General features: G+C 40.6%; 1 protein-coding gene across 44 annotated transcripts in view; it reads right to left on the reverse strand.

Moving 5' to 3' along the window:
- LOC128755624 (receptor-type tyrosine-protein phosphatase delta-like) overlaps positions 1-22,886 on the reverse strand; it is a 330,651-nt gene that overhangs the window by 123,901 nt on the left and 183,864 nt on the right. For 2 of the 44 annotated variants that reach the window (XM_053859451.1, XM_053859453.1), the window contains exon 1: positions 4,378-5,150. The exons of 34 other annotated variants lie outside the window; for them this stretch is intronic. The gene's annotated coding sequence lies outside the window, so the exon portion shown is untranslated. Of the gene's footprint in view, positions 1-4,377; positions 5,155-22,886 lie in introns of those variants that run through there. 8 more of the 44 variants (XM_053859446.1, XM_053859454.1, XM_053859414.1 and 5 more) reach the window with 7 other exon arrangements.

Consider the following 22,886-nt stretch of genomic DNA (forward strand, 5'->3'; position numbering starts at 1 on the left):
GGTTTAACCAATGCAAGGTTTACCAAAACAGTTGAGGGTTTTCACCATGAATTTTCTGAACAAGTAATGTCATATATATATATATATATATATATATATATATATATATATATATATATATATATATATATATATATATATATATAGTCAATGCAATATAATTTACATTTGGAATTAGGGCTGCACTGATCGATTGGCCGGCCACTGCCGATGTGGGCATTTATGACCATCATGATCGACCAATCAAATATGACAAATATAAGTAGATTTTTTTTTATGATTTTTAAAATTTATTTTAATAAGATGCTATTTATATTCATAGATGATGAGAAATGTTATTACTCTGTAAACTTTTACATCAAAAGAAAACAAACGAAACATCACACTACTTGATGATGCTGCAGCCCAACCTGAAGCAGAAGCTGCAGACATTAGAGCCAGCCAGCCACGAGAGTGGTTGTTTGGCACCATTTCTTTGTCAAGAAAAATGACAGCCGGATTTCAGTTTGCAATGTGTGGCCCCACAAACTCAGACACAGCATTAAAACAAGACATTTGGACTCAAATCACCATGCTAAATCCGAGCTTCAGCAGCTAATAGCACACCTCGACCCCAGATACTCATTCCCTGGATGTAGAAAAGCGGAGTGGTCTGTCAGGATATAAAGCAGGATATAATCCTTTATTTAATAATTGATGGACAAAGTATATTTTCTGGTTTTGATCTGATCATTGTTTAAATAAAACGCGCCAATTTTATTTTTAGCACTTTTTATCAATAATTTATTTAATAGGTCTGTGTAATTAATTTTTTTAATTTAATTGAGTTAAAACACACACACACACACACACACACATATATATATATATATATGATCAGCAGGTATGACAGCTATTATTTCTTTCTTTGCAGAAACCCTGTAGTTCATGTGAAAACCTTCCCCTTCCCCAGTTGTTTTCATGTATATAAATATGTATGCTGGGGTTGTTGAGCTGTGTTTCAAAGTTGTATTTCTGTTGCTTAACATATTGATGGATTAAAAAGAAAGACAACTGGGGTTAGGTCATCTGGTCAACATCAGAGGTGAGTGAAGCCATTTTTCTTCTCCTTCTGCTCCTCTTTCGTCTCTTTCCACTTTTCTGCGTAGCTCACTCAACCTTTTTCCCGCTGCCCTCTACCAAATGGCAGTCATTATATCAGACATGAAAAGTCATTTTAGTTCCGCCTGACTTCTTCAAAGCAGCGAGCTATAATTGCAGAGTGCGGAGAAGCAGAATGTTGGGGTTACATTGAATTTACAGACTGTCTCACAACACTTGTGTGGAGAAGAACTTGAAGTACAAATGACAAAATACACACTGAAAGATAACCCTGATTAAACGTTTGTCACACCCTACATGTATATATGAGACATCTGTCAGGCTGCAGATCCCATTACCACGTCGGTCAGATGAAGTATCATGGCTAAAATTGGGGAAACGCTTATAAATTATGAAAAATCTGTGCACTATTAAATGCATTCCTCATTCGTGAAATTGCTATGTTACAATGTCACTGCACTTGGAAATTAATCAATGTCAGAGCTGAACTGGAGAATGCAAATTAAAAAGAAGTAAATGCAAGGTAAAGTTCTTTCATTTTATTTTGCAATTATATTGGATTTTTTTTCTGTAATATACAGTCATTACACTGAATGAGTATGTCAGTAAATGCTTGATCTGAGATACAGCTCGTAGGGTTCACGCATAACACAAATCTAGCCACAGCACTTATATTTTTGCCACCGTGGGTCCCAGAATTGTTATTGCAGAGCACCCATAGACAGGAATCTCCCATTTTCAACTTCTCTTTCAAAATGCTTTTTTAGTTCAATGCCGAATCAGTGGCTGATGTCGGTGGAAAAAAAAAAAAAAAAAAAAAAAAAAACAGCCTGGGAAATGTAATGCACTGAACTCTCACCGCTGTCCACTCCATCACCCCTCACTCACGGGGAACAAACCCCCGCAGGCTCTTGGGCCTGCAGAAACAAATGTTAAAGCTGACATAAGATAATTGAAATTCGCTCACTTGTGTGTTGCTATTGTGGACTCATTTTGAAAACCCTGTATATGATGAAAGCAGAAAATGCTTGCTTTGCTGAGCAAGTTCCAGACATTATCCATAAAACTTTTAAATTCCTGGCAAACCTTCATTTAAAAGATAACGTGGTAATCCGTGAAATTACATAATGTGACAAGGTGCTTGGTGATAAGGTTGAAATTACTCCAAAATAGATGTCAAGGGCAGAATTCCAATTCAGTACCACCGACCCCGATATAAGCCTGCATCAGCCTACTCTCATTTCTTCCAAAGTCTTCATGACTGGCTACAGGCATTTGACATTTGTCATTTCTGCTGAAACACAATCTGCAGGCGGCGGACAGCTGGTGTGGTTAAAGCGGTCCTCCACGTTCTTAGCTGGACGAGGCTCTCAAACTGCCTTCACCTAGCAGGCTGAGCCTTCAGCCACCGTGTCCAGATCAAACCGCACAGTGGCCCAGGTCATTGATGAGCTAGGTTTCCGAAATAAAAGGACTACTTTTTTTTTTGACCAGCCAGCTATTTTGCACTCTCAGACAGAAACCTTGTTATTACGGCTCACCAACAAATGGAACGCAGTTTTCCCGCTCCCATTTCTCAAGACTATATTAAAATCATATACGCCCCGGTGTTTCGGCATATTCACATTTGAGCCGTCAGACCTATGATTTGTTTCATGGCAATGACACAGCAACAGTTTTACTGGTCAAGGCCTGAACCGACCTGAGAAGAGACAACACCCAAAACAGGTGGATGCAAAATCAGGCTAATGACACGGCAAGTCTCCAAGCTGTTATACACCCAGACAGAATAAATGTTGCATCAAGCTTTAGTTTTCCATAAAATCTTATGTGTAGCTTGGTCATTTCACACACACGTTCTTTGAGTCTTTGACCATCATAGGAGCAATGCCGCAATTTTCCAACTTGAAGGGGGAATTTACTTGGACTTGTCACCAAACTACAAATCAACAGGGAGAGGAGGAAGAAATATAAATAAATAAATAAATACCCCGCTGTCGCTTGCAGAAGCAGTCAAAAGAAAATAAGGACTATGACTTGAGCAGGTGCCCGAGTGCCAGAGAAAATAAAGATAAAGGTAGATTAGTAGGCATGCAAAAACTGACGGAACTACCTTACAGACAGTTTCAAAAGCAGATATGATTTTTCTATTATTCCTCTTACGCCCTTGTGTCAAACACACACAAATACAGACACTGTCGTTGTGTTAGCGTTGGCAATTTAAACCATGAAAACACAAGTCTTTTTAACCTTTCACCACACAAGCAACACAAAAACCGCCATCAAAATAGGGCAAAATGTGATGTGTGGAAATTGTCTGTGTTCTGAGGGCTTCTGTGTGTGGTGGTGTTTGTTCAGTATGGAGGTAGCTGGCTTTGATACACTAATTAATGTCGTTGGTTGCTGCTGAAAATACACCAAAATTGCCTTTTGAAGACACGCGTAGCCGAGTCCGAACTCAGAATAGCTGTAGTCTATCAATATGTCTGTGATGATACTATTAAAACAAACACAACTTAAAAAATGGATTCTGTCCAGCACTCTTAGAATAAGTGCCCTATTGGCACCATTTGCACAGGGGTGACTGGTAGCAGTACAGGAATCTCAGTTTGCTTTTAAACAGTTTATTTTCAGACACCTAACACATTTTGTTTGTTTTTGTTTTTCTTTTAATATATATTTTTCAATTTATTATTTTTTTCCCTCATAAAAAAAACAAAAAAAAAAAAAAACAATATGAACTGAACCTCAAAAATGTGACCTCTTCACACCTGGGAGAACATACTTTTGAATGGTATGGCGGAGAGGAAGAGGGAAATTATCTGCGGACCATGTTCGTTTACGTAAGGACATGGAAATAATGTTTCGTGTTTAAATGACGTGTCAGTTTCACTCATTTTTGGTGACCATGGTCGTTGAAAAAACGTTTTCCCTCTTAATTAAAAGGAGAATATTGTTTAACTTTTTATTTACTTATTATTATCTCAGGAGGCAAAATGTCAGCGCAGCGCTGTCATCGCATTTAGTCAAACAAACTGCGTAAAATAATCCTGACGGGAGCGTGGAGCGTCCCCTCCGTGACACAGTCATAGTATTTTTGCCCGCAGCCAAAGCTGTGAGAAAATCATTTCTGAAGAATGAAGTCAGTCCTACAATCTCGCGTTCACTGGGCAAGTTTAAGAGTCTGCGGTCGACACCGAGAATCTAAACAGCGGCGACCTCCGTTCCACGCGGTTTTCACCCCCCGAATTCCGCGGTTCAACCGCTGTGTCTTACCTGATCACCATACTGTACGCCAACTGGAAACTCTCCGTGTGGAACTTTCTCTTCCTCTGTTTTACATCCAAAATGTCAGCGCTGAGAGGAAGTGAGAAGCTGCGCTGGGGGATACAAAAATCCGATGTGGGTGATCCTTTGCCGTCTGTTTGCAGTTTGTTTGCTAGGAGTTGTCCATGTCGAACACGGAGTCGGGGACGCGGACAAGGGTCAACGGATACGGGACGGTAGCTTCTGAGCGTTCTACCGCTCTACCTGCTTCATTGGACCGGACGGGGCGAGACTGTGGTCGTGTATCAAGAGTGCGGTTTCTCTCGCTCTATTCCTCCCTCTTTTTTTCGTTCTCTCCCTTTCTCTCTCTCAGTGAGACCACGGGGAGGGAGAGAGGCGTGAAAAGGAGGATGGGTGGGAGTGTGGCGGAATGGGGTGACGCGAGTTGAACACGGGCTCGCGCACACACGCAGGCAAAGTTAGATATATGTATAAAGGTGGCAAAACTTGCCATTAATCTGCACCAACCAATGGGAAAGGCGTCCATAAATAAAAAATAAAAATAATAATAATTATTATTATAATGACTGGACTTTGTGACTGGATGGTGTTGGTGCCCACTAGAAAGCACAGCAGGAGCCTCCTGATCTGTATGAATGAGTGATATGCATTTTGAGCCATTCGAATCCGTCCAAAGGACAAATGACATTTTCATCAGCTGCTCAGAACCATTATAGTGCACACGTAGAGTTGTTTAAAAACACAAAAAAAAAGGTTCAAAAATTGCACACAGGTAAGCATGTTAATGAAATAATGAAAGGTATGACTCTTATCGACCATGAAGCATTTATAAGCCTGCTAGTCTGTTCACCCTACGGCTGTTTTGTGAACACTCCACTCCTGTGGGCATTTGTTTACAACTGAGGCTTTTATATCAGCGTGTGGATAGGCAACAGTGTATTTAACCCTTTAGTTCTCCACACACTTCGCTGTATTTAGACGGGAAGTATACATACGTTTATGTACTTTTTCTCACTGGTCTGTGAGAGACTCGCACCCCAGCCACAATCTTCAGTCTGTGTGACAGTAATCTGTCAACCTCAGACACACAACCATGTCCTCCCTCCTCATTACGTCTGTCAAAATGTATTTTCAATAGTGCATACATTTAGTCATCCACAACATCAGAGAGGACATGCTTGCAATCGGCCACCTCCTGACTATGTCCCTCTGACAGTTTGTGTGAAATCCAAATTACTGAGAGAAAATAATCTAAAGGTACGTTCACACCGCCAACTACTTTCGCGACTGTGGCGACTGACGGCGATCAGCGGCTACTAACATGGCCGCGACGCTACTGGTGTGGGTGACACTATACGGTCTGAGCTTCATATAGCGATTCCAGCTACTCAAGACGACACAACTGGGCTACAGCGGCAGTTGCGTTGACCATTCAGAGACGAGATCTCAGAGTGACGTGTGCAGGAGGGGGAGAAGCTACCGTTGTTGACATGCAAACTTTCCACCTTTCCCGACGTGTGTGAAATATATTGTCCATTTTGTAATGTCAACTAGCACTAAAATAGGAAGAATCTTGTCCATAGGGAAAGTTCACCACAACGACGGCATTCCTGGTGAGTTGAGATCTTTATTCTCTTCTCTCTTGTGGAGCCCATCATCTCCAAAGGAGATGTCGGGGAACATGAACATGAACATAAACACGTTTGTACGATAGTTCATTAGTAATAATCTGAATGCTGGTTAAATATTAAAACATATATAGTTTTCTGCATAGCTTCAGAGGAAGTTCAATAATGTAATCACGCTATGTTGTCATTAATGAGATGAGGAGGATGGACCCACTCGTGATGTTGGTGATGATGAGCAGGAGGATGGACCTTCCTCTGCCTCACCTGGTGCTGCTGCAGCTCCTCCACCTTCAGCTGGCCCCTCCTCATCCACTGTAGGCCCCGAAGTATGTAGAAATAGCATATTCCGGTACTATTCTATTTCTTATTAAATGTTTTTGTACTATGTCATTTAAGCACTGTCATAGTCGTCAACTACTGCTGTCCTATACAAATTATTATTAGTACTAATCACTACGGGATGTAATTGAACTCAACTTCCATTATGTGCAGGACACCGATGGAAGAGACCTACAGAGGAAGGGGTCACCGGATGCTGAGCTCAAGCATCTTCAAATGAACTCCCTCCACAAACCCAGCTCAGAAGATGAGATTGTTTTCAAGTTCCTGGTTGCTTTAATGCAGAAATTGTCAACACAAATTAAAGAGCACATACATTTAACATTTATATGTTGTTTTAATCTAGCAAGACAACAGCTGACTGAAATTTGGATCCTTTGGACCTTAAATGTATTTTCTTTGGAGCCACAGTATCATTAAAGGAACCGAACGCCACCCCACTACTTCTCCCTCTCTTGAACCTCATCCCTCCAGGGAAGATCCTTCAAAACAATGCACGTAGTTTATTTCAAGTATAACTGTGATTCTGGGTGTATTGAATGAGCATAAATTAATGACTTAATTACATTATTTTTGCAAAAAAAATAAAGTTTGACGATGACGATTGTTTTTGTGGAAAATGGCTTCACAGCAGAAACAAATAAAATCAAACTATGCAAAATGTCAACACAGCTTTGTTTTATTGCAGAGATGAATTGTAGTATGCAAGGAGATGTGCGCTGTCAAAATGGGTGGATGGCTCTTGAACAAACCAAGGTGAAGCCTCATCTGCGACAAAAACATATGGTCGGTGGCCACAATCCTCTTGTCAGCTTCTGGGAGTGGACAGTCGCACCGACGCGGAAGCAGTTGGTGACAAATGAGTCTCCTGTTACATAGATCCATAGATATGTAAACATATATATGTAGGTGATAATTTAACATATATATCAACCGTACAACAGTATATTTACCTTGCAGTATAAATAGTTTGATCACAATGCATTTAACTGTTGGATTATTTTTTTACCACAAAGTGGCGCTCACTGGCAAAGAAATATTGTTAAACTATTGTAAATGCACTCGTTTTCATGTAAAAATTATTGATGAAGATGACAGGTTATGTGTCACCAAAACTTACTACATGCATAAAGGAAACACGGCGTAGTTCGAGAATTTATGACAGTTCAGAAAGACTTGTACACAATTCGGTGAATATAATAATACGTAATAATACATAATAATAATACTGAAGACCAACGAACAGCCTGAGGAGACAGACCGCTTGTCCTGTATTCGGCCACTGATCCGGGCCAACAAGTCATTCAACTGGCGGCGGTTCCACTTGAAGTACCGCTCGAAGCAGCCGCATCCAAGCGACGCCGCTGGAGGAGGTGGTTAAATGAAATAAACACCAGTGTGAGCGCCTCTGGCGAATGCTACGAAACGAGAGACGTCTCTTTTTCCATTTTTTTAAATTTTATTTAATAAATAGTGATAGTTTCAGCTCCGCCAACTTCTATCCACAGTCCACAACAACTTGGGAAACACACCCCCGGCTATTTACCTACTTTGGCCACGTGTTTGAGTCGTGCAGGTGACAACTAGTCACAACTTGAGTAAGCAACCAGCCACTGGTGACTGGTGCTACGGTGACAAAAAAGTACCCGGCGGTGTGCCATATACATGTTCCTGGACGTGTGTGAAGTTAAAACAAACTTCAATACCAAGCTAAGTTGCAAAAGGGTTGAGAATTGGCGAATTTTTTATGTTCACCAAAATTACTGGATGGAAATACCACTTTCATGAAAACCAGACACTGCAGGTAGGGCATTATAAAGGCACTAAAACGAACATTTAGTCCTGCTGTGAACACAGACGCACGTCCATTTTTTCATGTTTTGAAGTTGAGGGTGTCCCCAAGACGCCCAGACGCCCCCCAGCTAAAAGCCCGCCTTCTGCCCAAAACTGAAAACAATGACCACTATTTTCTCTTCGCAAATCAAAAAACTGGGAAGAGGACTCACATCATTCAAACTTTCGACGGTTTCATTTTCTCAGCATGGTAAAATAATTACTCTGCTTCTGATGATTCAATTAAAGTCTCCAAGTGACAACTTAAAGAGTTATGCCTTCCATATAGAACATTATGACATTGATTAGCAATTCAAGCTAAATGCTGCAGCACAATTAATTGCAGCTATCATAATGTTTTGACAATTATTATTATTATTATTATTATTCGTTGAGGTAGTAGTTGTAGCAAAATGTGAAAAGGTGTATGTGACTGTATGTGTATTAGAATCCTTGAGATGATCACAGCTGCACTTCTCCCTTTTTAGATGGACGCCAACAATTCTGAGTGGCTGACTGTAGAAAGCTGGACAGTGTTTGTCTGAATAGCCCAATGGCAGATTGACAGTGTCACGTGGGGTGTTAGACAGAGACAATATATGTAAACACACCATCACTCACTGTCAATCCTACCACAGCTGGAGGTGTCGGCCTTTTCACTCCTGACAAGTTGCCTGCACTTTTACAAATGACTGCCGGTGAAGTCATTACTTTATTTTCTGCAGAACCGAAGACAATGTCATCGATAATACAGCAGCAAGACAAGTTGTCTGAATCTAAAAAAAAAGGAGAAGTGCAATTTCTCAGGTGCCCAGTTCCCTCTCCCCATCCCCTTAAGTAAATGGGTAATAGAAAAGCCTATCTGCAGCAGATGCATCTTGCCAGTTTAACTGTGTGGCGATTGACTGGTTTAAGGCCTGTGTGAGGAGTCTGGTTGAACTTCAACCATAGATCATTTGTTATCAATCGCAAATTAATCACTTTTTTATTTTTTATTTTCTTAACATAATACAAGATTTCCCAAAATGTTGAGGATTTCATCAACATGAATAGGAAAATGTTACAGCATATATTTGTTTATTACGACCACCCAGCATAATAGATACTGTCAAGAATATTTTTGAGAATAACCTTGGACCGCTCAAAAACATCAACAACAAAATGATGGCTCTCAGACAGAATGTTTGGATTAAGGTGGAAATGTGACTTTGTCTGCATGTGAGTTTCGTCATCAAGTGTGCAATTACAAGACTCAGTAATGCAGTGAGGTACCTTCATTCAACTGTTGGCTGTGGAATGGACAAACACCCTGTTGCAGCACTTTAGCATTGTGCGATCAGCAGCGTTTCACAGACGTAAAAGACAGAAATCTTCAGAGTTCAACGTCAATAGTCTATGTTTAGATAGTGATGGCCTTGATGCCGCCCAAATGGCCCCAACTGACCAGTTTTTGGTGGGAACTGTCAAAGACGATGCTGGCCTTGTCACCAGGTGAACACTCCACATGACACACAACGTACTCCAGTAGTTACTCAGTTCGACAGTGACTGCAAATAACTTCAGCCATGTCGAAAGGAAAGAACAATCTAGCATGACTTTAAAACTAAACTTGCCATTCATAAGATTGTCTCCCTTTAGTCTCAGCATGCAGCTCGCAAAGGACAGAGATTAAGTCTGATTCAGTCAATTCCTGTCTTACTCTGTTCCTAAGTGGGACGCACGGTGCGGGGCAAGATGCATTAACAAATGCGAACGATGTTAAGGTTCTCTTCCGCCATCCAATAGCAGGTGTTTTTGTCGACGTGTTGCGAAAACACCTGTAAAGGATAGAAGTGTTGTCATTCAAGTTAAGCATTGATATCTCCCCAAGGGACAGATGCACCTGACCAGCTAACCACCATTTGGCATTCGATGAACTTTTTTCAAGCCAACATCACTTCATCACTCTTTTATATTTAGTGGTTACAGCTAATCTAAAGTGTTTGGCTATTTTGATGTGCCAGTCCTCCCAACCACTGCAGCCCATCCACCCACTCTCCTTGAGCCAACCCATTCTGCGCTAAATGATTATCATGAGGACTTCACAGCCACTGTGAAATAAATTCTCTTCCTCTTTTGCCCTTCTGTGCCAGGTGTGGCGAGGGCGGATTGATTGGTGATTGCTGACAAAGCATTCTTAAATTTAAGGTAAATAGTCTTTCAAAGTTTGTAAGTGGAGGACGAACACAAGGACGTAGGAAGTTCCCAAATCCTCAAAAGTATTAACCACGATATGACAAATAAATGTGCTAAAAACTGGGATAAAGAAATGTGTAGTGTGGATAAATTGGAATGGCCGGCTGTAGCATCAGGACGAGGATGAAGAGGCGTTTTTATAGGTGAGCTATACACCACACTTCCTTGTACAGCTGCACCATCATTTTCCGTTTTCCCATTTTTCTTGTAAATAAGTGTGACACAGTAGTTTGTGAACTAAAGAAATTAACATTTAAGCGGTTAAAGAAGACAATTCCGCTTATTCTTGTAGAGTCTGCCTAAAGGTAATTTTGATCCGAGAAAGTACATTTACAAGTTAAACTCAAATATGTGTTTCTTTACACAGACTAAAAATGTGTGCTTGTGATAGCATATCAGTCCCTTCAGAAGTTGTGATGTTGCGATTGCACCTATTAACAAGGTTTCAACCAATCACTGCTTGTTCTGCAAAGCGCGGCAATTTTGTCCTGTCACTGTGATTTTCCCACAAATTCCACCAATCACTTTAGTCTCCATCCGTCCACCTCACGACGGCGCTCACATTTGCTCCCTGAGGGTTGCCTCCAGGCTTTGCAGTTGAGACGTGAGCTAATCACCAGTTACTGTTTTCATTTGCTGTATGAATGAGCTACTCTATAACTCTGGTGACACACATAAATATTCCCCACCTTTACAGCTCAGACTCATCCATCAGTCTCCCTGTCAAAAGATCTCAGAAACTTTGTGTAGAACATCATCATGAAAAAAAGCTATCCTTACTTTCGTAGCATGTTATTTGCGCTTTTACTTATTTTATGCATGTGAGTTCTTTGCAATTGAAACATTTATTGCTTTATCATATCTAGCATATGTTGTTAAAATCATTGGAGTCTGGAGCTTTTTTCAGACACAAAGTTTGCATCAGTTATAGAAAGGTGATTCAACTAGACCATGTATAAACACACACACACACACACACACACACACACACACACACACACACACACACACACACACACACACACACACGTTTGTCTTTCTATGTCCGGCCAAAATGTCCTCACTTTACAAATAGGTCCTCAGTATTGGTAAAAATATGCTTAACTGGCACAATCCAATCGACTTGCTTCTGCGAAGCATTTCCTTTTTCTTTTAGTTTTAGCTTTTTTCTGCATAATTAAGATGACATATGATTCTCTGGTCAGCTGTTTCTGTTCTTTATAGTTACAAACAGTCTTTCTGACTATCGATATGCCAGGCTCTCAGGAACGTCGTGTCCAATGCCTTTCATATTGTGATGCCTTAAATGAAACAAGATATATAAAAATAATAACTTTTGTTCCACAGACATCAAAACATATAATTTGAAGTTATCAAAATATGATCCCTGATCTGATTTATCACATGAGGCAAGTGTGGCTGGTTTTAACCATGGGTGAAGCATCAATCCTCCATGTGTTTAATAAAAGGCTTCAAGGAAATTATGGGAGAAAATACAGGAGGAGCTGCAAATGATAGAAAAGAGAGGAGTAAGGTGCTTTATTCATGCCTCTTTACAGAATGGTTCCCAGCTGTCACTTTCCGTAGCAAATCAGCAGCTCTGTGAAATCTTAATTGTTTCAAATTAAATGCTCATAAAACGCCAGAGTAAATGAGTCTTTCTCTCTGGCAATCCCAGAGAAGCTTCATGACTTGCATTGATATGTCTTGACATGTGAGATGTCGATGGATAGACTTGTGTCAAAGTCCTTTTCATAGGATGGGAACCGCCATCTTCTCACACACTTCTTTTTGTGTCTTCATTTGCCTTCTTTCTTGCTTTTCATGGGGGCACGGTTCATATATCTCCTGGGGAGATACAATTCACTCACTACGACTGAGCTCATTTTATGGCACACATTCAAACCACTCGACCAGCTAGTGATCTGAATGACAGCAGCCTCACTGTCAAACACACATGTATACTCATGCATGCTTGCACAGATGTAAGACACACACATTGTGACATATGTGCAAATGTGGTGTCACACTGACTCTTCAGTCAGCCAGAATAATCAGTGAATACACAATCATTGCGCATACATGACTTCTCTATCAACAGACAGCCTGACAGAACTCGCGCGGCTTTCTGAAACACAATTTAGAGTCTGCAATTTCAAGAATGCATACCAGAATTTGCCATTAGCCCCTGTTAACTCGACATCTTCCCCTCCATTCTTTCAAATACCAACAAAAATTGAAGCCTCAAACAGGCAAATCCAACAGACAATTATGTGTCATTACATCTGCAAAGTGGTTTTATAGCGGTAGCTGTAGGTAGCAGTGACAGTAGGGGCAGTGAAGTCGATTATCATGAAATGAAACACCAACCGAGAAAACCTGATGCTTCGCTGCTTGGAATCAGAGACTGCCTAAAAGAAGCCCAATTATTGCCTGTGCAATGCAGGGAGCAGCTTTCATTCTCCTCAGCAGATGGTGATACAAGAGCACCGTGATAAAAGTAAAAGTCACAACAGTTTGGAAAGTTTTTGACACTACAGCAGCGGAGTCTGCCATCTGCTGTATGCAGCCAAGAGGGGAGATAAGAGTTTGTTTACAAAATTAGAGTATCGGATGGATTTGAAAAAATGTTTTATGAAATTTCAGTTTTGACTGTTTTGTACACATATTTCATGCTAATCATCCTTTATCATTTTACCTTGCGAATCATAACTTAGTCTTTCAAAAATAAGATCGTAAATTAACAACTACTGGAAGACATCTTTGTAACTTCCGGCTAATGTGCAAATGAAAACACTGAACCACCGCTTTCAAGTTGGATAGATTTGTATTATTTTTTTATTTTGATGGCCCATCTTGGGGGCAGTGATGAACAAGCTCATCCTTGAACACACTATAAGAGAATCAAGACACTGCAACCAATTTTATTCAGTAGGAGACAACTCCTATATTGGTTTGCTGACCCAGATAAGCAATGACCTTATAATCAATTGCTGTTGACAACCCATTCTTGCTCAAAAGGCATCTTATAGTGGCTGTTTTCAAGTGTCTTTTGCATCCCGTACAGACGCAGAAGTCAGATATCTGGGCAGACAGTTGGGACATAGGTTTTTTTATTAGGACAAAAATGTTTTTCATTCCACAGCTTTGTAAGCTGTACAAATTTTGTTCAGAACATTTTGTAAAATGGTACTAAAATGGTGTAACTTGGTACTGTACATATAGCAGCTTGTGCGACTCTCCATGTCACTGAAGGTGCCACCGAAGTCATCACGACTCAAATGCGCAGTCGTGAGATGCTTTACAAATTAATTGATACATTGTCACATGCATAGTGAAAGCAGCGACATCGCATGGCTAACCCTAGCCCCAACACCCATCTTTCTTTTACGTGACGCGCTGCACATAGCGTTAGGATGTGTGGAAGGTGGAGTATGTAGTTCAATTGAAGGCCTATTATGTCAGTGGGTCAACGCTAAAGGCTACATTCGGCATCCGCTCTGGACGCAAAAGACATTTCAAGCTATTTAACGCCTTGGGAGTAAGAATGTCTTTTTTTTCCTTTTTTCATTATATCTTAAAAGAAATGTGTGCAGGGCAGGTGTTTGACTGTGCACATCTTAAAGCAACAATGCGTAACATATAGCCATAAAAAGATTATTTTCATATTTCCTGAGATGACAGGGTTCATTTGAACAGTCCAAAATCCCGGGTTCAGACTCTCCAGCTCTCGGTTAAACACTCCCTTGGACTATGTAACTTTCTCTGGGCAAGCTGCTCGGAGGTGTGTTCTGTGAGTGGCATCACAGCACCAACTCCACCCTCAGCACAACACTTTACGGGAGAAGGGTAGAGCACCTCAGCAGTGAGTTGAATTCCTCTGTTCACATCATGTCAGAAGAATGGAATGACAGAGCAAGATCCTGGACAAGTGTCAATATAGGAGATGCATTTACAGTCTGGCATTGACAGAACTACAAAAGGCTTTTCATCTGATCCTGGTGGCAATGTTTCTACTCGAATTGTAAGTCAATTTTGTGTTCGCTGCTGTCTCTGTTGTGTTGCCAAATCATTAAACAAATGTCTATATGCTTGTTGTTTGTATATAAGTGGAATATATATACGTTTGTAGCAAAAAGATGAACTGCGGTGCTAAAACGTGAAAAATGTACTTCGTGTATGGTGAAAATAGTTTTTCAATTAATTGATTGACAGCGAAAATGACTTTCTCATGTTCTAACACAGTTATGGATGTCTGCTATTTGTTGTACTGCACTGTTGAAGCTTGCTGTAAACATACAGCATAGATGACGTCTGTGTCCACAGTCAACTCGAAATAAACGTGTGAATGAATGTTTTGATGCTCACGCTCGAATCGCTGTTGTCTGCTCCTTACTGAAACACGTGACAGTAATAATGTAATAAAGCGGGAGGAAAATGGCTGCAAATTTGTCTTTATTATTCTACAGCACTGTAAAGTACAGTGGGGCACATCTTAGATGAGAGCCAATGAGATAAACATGAAGATTTTCAGCATGTTCTCATGGAAGAATCCCGTAAGAAACATTACAATGACTGACGTTAGTTGCTCGCGGAACTCCAGTGTGCATTCCATGCATTCCAGTCGGACATGTAGTCGGCAGCTGCTTCCACCTCTCACTGGATCCTGTCTCTCCTCGCTAGTTGCATGATGGAGTTCGAACTCTGATATTGAATGATAGATGCTGCTAGAGTTGCCTTTGCAAGTATAAACTGGACAGTGTTGTGTATATTCTCTGATTACATTTTTCGCTATTTCGCCACGGTCATTCCTCATAAACAAATGTGGGATGGTGGAGCTTTACAACAGCCTGCAATTACACTCATTTACCTGCGGGCCCGCCAAAAACAAATATTCCCATCTAACACACAGCTGCTTTAAGATGACCTGTAAGCCAAAATTTATCTCCCTACTCAAAGCAAAACATGAGTGACATGTATCTCAAGCAACACCCAACACATGTCCATATAGTTGAAGTCACATGAATGTGTCAAATCTGTATTTGCAAGCGATTTAAGAACAAAAAACGTTTAATGTGAAGTCCCATAATAGCTTCCTGTCTTCATTTTTCTTATTCCGTCCCTTTTACCATTATCCTTTCATGATTAACCCTGGTTAGCCCAAACCATGCCGCCATTACCCCAGCTCATACTTTCAAATGTGTGTTGTTTCAACTTAAAGACTTAATCAACATCTTTAATCAACCACTATCAAGGGACGATCAAAACCTCGTGCAAAATAGCAAGGCAACGTTGCAGAGAGAAAGAGGCATTGTATACACGGCAGGTTGTTAAATGAGGCCAGTGTGTCTTCATGGCCTTGATGGCTGAAAACGCTCTTCATCTCTGCTCCTTACACCTTCATTCCTTTCATAAACCCCCATCCCATCTTGGTTTGGTGATGGTTGTCTCCACAAACAACACATTCTATTCATTTAATCTATATTTTTACCTCCTCATTTTCTCCAGTCACACCTTCTAAAAGGCATTGTGACTCTTTTGCACCTCTAAACCTTTATTGTTGCTAACCTTTTCTCGCCTCTTACAATGGAATCCATTAGTTGTAGCCATGCCACTGGCCAAATTATGCCTTATCACTGCCCTCTACGTTGCAGAGATGTTTGTAGCCTTCACTGTTTGCACATGTAATGGCTGGGGTGTAATCCACTGGCTAATCTGCTGACAGCCCGTGTGACAAGGCATTAGCTTTGTGTCACTGCCTACCATGCTGCATCTCAGCTTGTGTGTCAGAGAGAGAGAGAGAGGGAATGCTACTGGGAATGTCTGTCTGTCTGAAACGTGGTGAAATTGCATGTGTGCGTGTGTGTGTAGATAATGGCTTACAGTATGTGTGTCTGTTGCTGTATGTCACACCAAGCATAAAACTGATTCATTTGCTTTGCAGTTAGTGCAGTTTGCACATGACCTTTCAGCTTCTTTTATTTTATTTTTTTAATTTTTTACCTTAATTATATTTTTCCCCTACTGGATGAACAATCAGCTTTTACTAGGTACCATTATATCTTCCTGTGGTTTTGAAGAGAAGGTGTCAGTCTTGCCCAGGTGACTTTGCCTTGAGAAGCATTCAGCCAAGTTAAATTGTCAACCAATTTGTGATTTCAGTTTCAGACCTCCCTGATGACCCCATCAGTTACTGGATTTTGAAACATTTCTGAAGCATCCTGCAATAGAAACTTTCTTTCTCTCTTGAACAGACTTCTGTTCGATCGACAGGTAATGACACCCGACTGGAACCAATCCGCAATCAGCACACCTGTCAGCTGACTTCCAGGTGCCTTCCTTCTCTGATTCCTGATATATATATATATATATATATATATATATATATATATATATATATATATATATGATGGACAAACATGAAAACTATTGCTAGAAAGCACCTGGATTACCCTACGCTAAACCTAACCCTAACCTAAACCCGCCTCCTTCTGGTGGCCAACACCTGGACATGTAAAGGTTGCTAGGATAAAATAGATTTATCATTAGTCCAGGTTGTTTATGAAAACTGGTTCCCTTATATATTTAAATGCTAATTTAAAGTTTAAAAATCAAAAGGTCACCATACTTCTTGCGTATTTGGCCACAAAGTTTTCTTCCCCTCAACTTAATTTCACTTGTGAGCTTTAGTTCTGCCCTTTTGTGGTCTGCTGCCATCTTTACCTGAGTGATCGTGTTATCACAGCTGACCCCTCTCAATATCAGCCAACATCCAAGAGATTACACTGACGACCATGGAACACGTTTGAAAGGCCTGTGTGCACGTGGCATTGGGGGTTGGTGCAGTGGGTGGCCAGTGGTTGGAAAGCATCATCCCAGATCATGATGAACAGACAGATGGATAATAACTCACCCTCTCTTCCTCAAAGATCCAATTTGCTCTTTAAAGGAGCTTACTGTAAACATTAGTAGCATTTGCACTATGGTGGTGTCACTGTTCTGCAGCCAAAGAACTATTATCTCAGTGGAAGTGATTCATTCTACTCACATCTCTCTTCATCCAGCCTTCAAACAACTTTTTTTTTTTTTTACTAGGGGGATGTCTGCCACTCAATTGAGAACACAGCACACAATTATCACTGATTCATACAGCAGAGCAGAGCCAGGCAGACTCTTGCGAAGTGTTGTGAGCCAACATACTGTCAGTGACGGAGGTTTGATGGCTCACTCATGCATGGCTTTTGCATCATGTTGTCTTCAACAGATGGTGTTTGAGAGAAAGCCATCCTGGCGCATTGTGCGGAGACACAGCCATCAACTTAAAAGTCCTGACACAAACACACCATGAGGCCCCCACTCTTTGTGTAGAATTGCAAAAATCGTAATGATCCACAGCACCACAAATGATTAGGGAAGAACATCCCTAGTGGAAGTCATTTAAAATGTGTCGCTATGTTCTTTCAAAGTATTTTGAGCAAAGATGGTAAATTTGCTGCCAACACAAACGTCTCAGAATGAACTAAGAGATTATACAGCATGTCATGATATTGAGTGAGTGCAGCCGATCTCGAAAAGGAAACTGTGAGAGCAACTGCTCTTGATTGATATTATATTTCTTTTTATGTTTCAGAGTCAATCATGTTTATGGCTTCTAGTTTGTCAACGACCGGCTGGTGAAAGCCATCATGTATATGATGTCGAGCTGTGAGACAATACATTGTTTAGCATATCGCCGGTACTCAGCTAGGTTGCTTGTATCAAGGCTCACTGACAAGTCAATTTAGCATCAAATATTAATTTTATCAACATAATTTCATCAAATAAAATATACATTAAAATCTAATGTCAAGCTCAACGAACAAGATGAACTTTTTTTTTCTTTTTTTTTTTTTTTATCGCTTGTTTTGTATGTGTGTGCATTTTTGTGTGTTTCTTCCAGTTACCTTGCCATGCATGTTTTGTTGATGTGTAGTATTTGTTTCTATACAATGCTAAATTCATTTACAAAATATGCAACATAGATTGCAGAACATATACTTGAATGTGATGTTACATTTCCTGAACTGCTGTACCAGTGAATGACCTATCCGGAATATACGGTGTATACCAATGATCTTGTTGAAGTGAAGGATGTTTTGTTTTTATCCTGCTGCTTTCTTCTTACTCATTTAAGCACTTAATTCTTCCCTCCCTCTGAGTCTTTGTTAAGTCCGTCAATCTTTTATCATTCTGCTTGTTAAATGACATTTGTGGAGTAGCGACTACCTTTTTTGCTTCTGCCCACACTTTGGTCATCTAGTTCCACAAATCAAACCAAAGTCTAAACATACCTCCAAATGCCACACGTCCATCCATCCACTCTCAGTATAATCACAAGAGTGCACTAAAACGCATGCCAACTGTTTTTAAACAATACTGCTATATCTATGCACAAAGCTTGATCAATCCATTTTTGTCCATGAGGATGCCAAGCCGAATGTGGTGCTTGAGTTTTAGGTGCAATAGGCTGCACTCAATGGACCTCATTGGTACTGCTTGAGGGAGGGAGGCCAAGCCTCCAACATTTAGTAGATCATCGTAATTAAAACATAAATTGAAGGTATTGAGCTGTATGGAGACGTGAGCTTGAAGCCCTAAGGAAAGCATTGATTTATGCAAACACTTGGGAACAACTGTGCCGATTTGCTCAGAGAAAGAGAATACAGAAGCCTGCTAAATAGAATCGATAGCAAACAATCGTTTTGAAACGCAATCCGGCAAACCATTCCAGATTTATGAGAGAGGATTGGCATTTCAGAGAAATGGAAGTTTTATGGCGAATCATGAGTCAGATGAATTTAGCGCTCTTGGCTTACTGAAGTAATATTGATCGTTTCAGATCGTTTTGATTTGTATCACTGGGCTCATTTTCATCTCAACAATACAGGAAACAGTGTCTACATACGCCCTAAGTTCAGAAATTAGTCCAAGGTAGGCCTCAGTGTTAGCCAAAGCCAAATACATACATACATACATACTGTACATACATACAGGGGGTGGACAAAACAATGGAAACACTGTATAGCTTTTTTAGCTTTGCATGTACATTCGCCGTTCAACGTTTTAGAATTAACACTCCAGAAATATTTCCTGTGACCCACTTTGCTGTTTGGTTGGGTGGCTGCAAAGCCAGTGTGTACCAATCACCGCACAGCTATCTCAAATTCAATCTCAAAAAGTTCACAAAGAAACACAAAATGAGAAATATAAAATAAGTAGAGCACAGGTCAACATTTGAGCATCCTCAAATGTGTTGTTCTTCTGTGCAGTTAATGTAGCGTGTTGGAAGAACAGAAGAGCAACATCTCCAGACGTAGAGTGTGATGGGGCTGAAGGAATCTTGTCTGAAATGGCTCCTGGGCTCGCACCTGAACCCCTGCTCCACATTTACTCATTTATATGTGGCGATAATTCGCATTTAACTTCAAATGAGATTTTACAATACAGCAATTTAAAATGTGGTCTTTTAACAACATTTTGAATACATTTGAGTTAGCTGGTTCAGTCACGCTATTGTTTCCCATCACATGGCAACACCCGCCGTTACAGTTACACACCTGAATTACGAAAGGCAGCATGGTGACATTTGGCAACCCCCCTCGATCATGGCCTCACAATCATGACAGCTCCACCCACATCAGATTTTCATGAGGGAAAACAAGGTAACAAGGTGCAAGAGTTATTTAAAAAAAAAATCAGATTTGTGTGTGAGCAGAAGCATGAAGACAGAGGTGTCAGCGAAAAGACGGTAGAGCAAGGGAAGAAGCTGGGCATGTTGGGGAAATTGGACGGGGAAACAACAGAGAGAATGAGAGGGCAGGAGCGAGGAGATAGCAGGGTTAGAGTGGCAGCTGAATGAGTGAGCATGGGAAGGAAGAAAATTAATAAAAGAGATGAAGTGTTGTGGAAATGCAAAGGACTGTGGCAGAAGAGCTTGCCACTGCACCCACAGCTCTTCAAAGCAGCTTTCAGTCGTCTTTCGATCAAGAGCCTTGGTTGTCAAAGTCACTTTTTACATACGCACACACCCACCAAACCAGACTTGTTTCCTCAGTAGTAATCAGCCAAATACATATATAATTATTTCAATATAAATATATATACCAAAACTCATTTTGTTGGCATTGAAGCTGAATTATTTGTTAATGATAACTTGACACACATACATGTGAACTAATTTATCTCTGAGCATATTGTTCTTCACTGTATTGACATAATATTGGTTCACTTGCAAATGCCTTTGCAAGCCTCGCAACACATGGCCTGTGAAGGCTGACAGCAGTGAGAAGACAAATGAATTAAAGCGAGGCTGACTAACAGAGGATGACATGTCCAAGGCCTATCACTAATCATGCCCCAGCTGCTCCAAACAGTTCTTTTACTGTGATCGACTGAAACATGAGGCTGGAGAAAAGTGCAGTAATCACTGCTCTGAATGAAGCCCACGATACCAGAACTGAAGACGGAATGAACTTTTAGTCTGTGGTTGAAATTAATGTGGCATAATGTGAACAGCCGGGAATTAGCCACGGGAGTAGCTCAATTTGTGAACCACCGTATGACTATATTAATAGATGTATATTAGGGATGGTCCGATCGATCGATCACCGATCATGATCGGCCGATTTCAGCATGATCGGTGAATCGGTGTGACAGCCGGCACTCTGATGAAGCCCTGCTGGTTCTGATGCGTCCGCTCCTCCCTCCTCGCTGCTCACTCGCTATGGTGGTTCTTTCAATTTGTCATGTTAAGTTTGCATCCTGCAGCACTCGCACGGGAAAATGCTTTGCACAGAAGCGCCTTCAAATTGAACACACCATTTAAAGCGCCAGCACTTTCTGGGCTCATGAAATAAAGGCTGCTAGTTCCTCAGCAGCGGGCTGTTAGCGCAGCTGACGCGTAGCAACAGCCACCGGTCTGAGCGCGACATTCGGGATGATAAGAAACAATCATTAATTACACCGAGCGAGAGCTCTCAGGTGTCGTTTACGCAGAGATGGAAACGGAAACGACCAGATCCGTCGCCATTATTGAGTCAGGTGCCAGTGTTCGTTCGCCACCTGAATCTGAAACCTTTGAAAACATCTGGAGTGGAAACTTTCCTAAATGCAGTGCTCTCTTGTCTCAGAGTCCCTCTACAGTATGTATGTAATATTTCACGGTCATAGCACAGTCTCTAGAGACTCACCTGTGATGTCTCACATCGAACTAAATGCTTTTCAGTTGTCCTTTGGGCAAGTGACTTCTGAATTGCAGCATTCAGCAAGGTTTTTCTTTTTTTTGCCACCTTGAAGAGGTTTACAAAAATGTATCTGAATTAAAATGATTTAAAGTTATTTTTCTCACATCATGGACACAGAAGGTCTCATCATTTTGATGACAAATTCAATGTCTATATATATATATATATATATATATATATATATATATATATATATATATATATATATATATATATATATATATCTCAGCGTTATGTCATCCATTGTGCCTGCATTGATCATGCTTATCATGACTATTATTATATTTTCACTTCAGCTCTGTCATAAGAGGATTGGAAGCATCGATGACCGTCATCACCACGAATCAAATTCACACTATAGGGGAGATGAACTACAGAAATGGTTGCTTTCAATGTATACATTTTCTTTGTAAAACTTCTCATCACTCATATTTTTGGCAAATGTAATTATACAAAATCTCCATGTTCCTGGTTTCAATATAAGAGCGAATTAAACTGTATAGAGCATACAGCCATTGTTACCGATGCCGTGATATTTCACAAAGACAGCAACTATGTCAAGGAAGTAGGAACAAAATCCATGAACAAACAGAAATCAAAATGTCAAGCAGTGTTAATAAACATAAATACAATTTCACAAGGAGCAACACTTGACAAATTATTTGTTTGCTACGTAGAAGAGTCTCATGTCAAACTGGTAGGGCACACAATCCAACAAAAACTCTTAGGTGGAAACTGTAATGTTACACAATGTGTGTGAAGGTCTAGAAACAAATATAACTGTGTTTGCATTTTTGTGAAGCTTGAAAGCACAAACACATCCTCTAAAACATAATATAGAACACACCCATTGAAACCTAAACATGGCATACCATTATTGTTCAATGACCCATGGGCTGCTTTGATTTGCGCCAGTCCACCCACAAGGCAATGTCACACATGGAACAGAAGTGATGTGTGCGGTGGGGATGTTGAGGCAGCAATTTGTCTCTGTCAGACACGGCTGAACACTAGTTTTATGGGGGGATGGGAGCACAAGTCTCTGAGACCAGCCTAATTAATCGGAGGGGAGAAGAGAGACTGAAGGACCTTCACACTCCAACCTCCATATTTTCAAGTCTTGTTGTACGAGCTGACACCAAAACCATATGCGAATTAGGAAATATCAATGGATGGAATG

This window comes from Synchiropus splendidus, chromosome 3, assembly GCF_027744825.2.
Source record: "Synchiropus splendidus isolate RoL2022-P1 chromosome 3, RoL_Sspl_1.0, whole genome shotgun sequence".
In the NCBI taxonomy this organism is placed as follows: Eukaryota; Metazoa; Chordata; class Actinopteri; order Syngnathiformes; family Callionymidae; genus Synchiropus; species Synchiropus splendidus.